The following is a 461-nucleotide window of genomic DNA, read 5'->3' as shown; positions in this document are numbered from 1 at the left end:
GACACAGAAGCCATCAACATCAGATTGGTGAGAAGGAATAGACAGACAGGGATCAGCTCCTGACAGCAGCACAGATTACCGCCGTGTGATAACTGCCGATAACGTCCCCAAATCTCCCGTGCATAGCCCATCTGCTGTGACTGCATCCTTCATGTCACATACATCACATACAACTCAATGCAACATTCATCTGTGCAATCATATTCCATAGCAAGGAATTATGTTCAACAATGCTATGCACTATATACTGTATAATATATGGAGCACCAATATACTACCAATATATTCTGTATATTACATGGAGCACCTCCTGCCTGTCCAAGGTCACAGCTCCAATATCCAGTGACAATATTATATCATTATTCCAGACACATTGCTCACCTATAGACTCATCAGAATGTAAGGGGACAAGCAGTAAATTCAATAGAAAACTACAAAAGTGTGTGTGTGTGTGTGTGTGT

This window comes from Pyxicephalus adspersus, chromosome 7, assembly GCF_032062135.1.
Source record: "Pyxicephalus adspersus chromosome 7, UCB_Pads_2.0, whole genome shotgun sequence".
Taxonomy (NCBI): Eukaryota; Metazoa; Chordata; class Amphibia; order Anura; family Pyxicephalidae; genus Pyxicephalus; species Pyxicephalus adspersus.
This window is presented reverse-complemented; position numbering follows the sequence as displayed.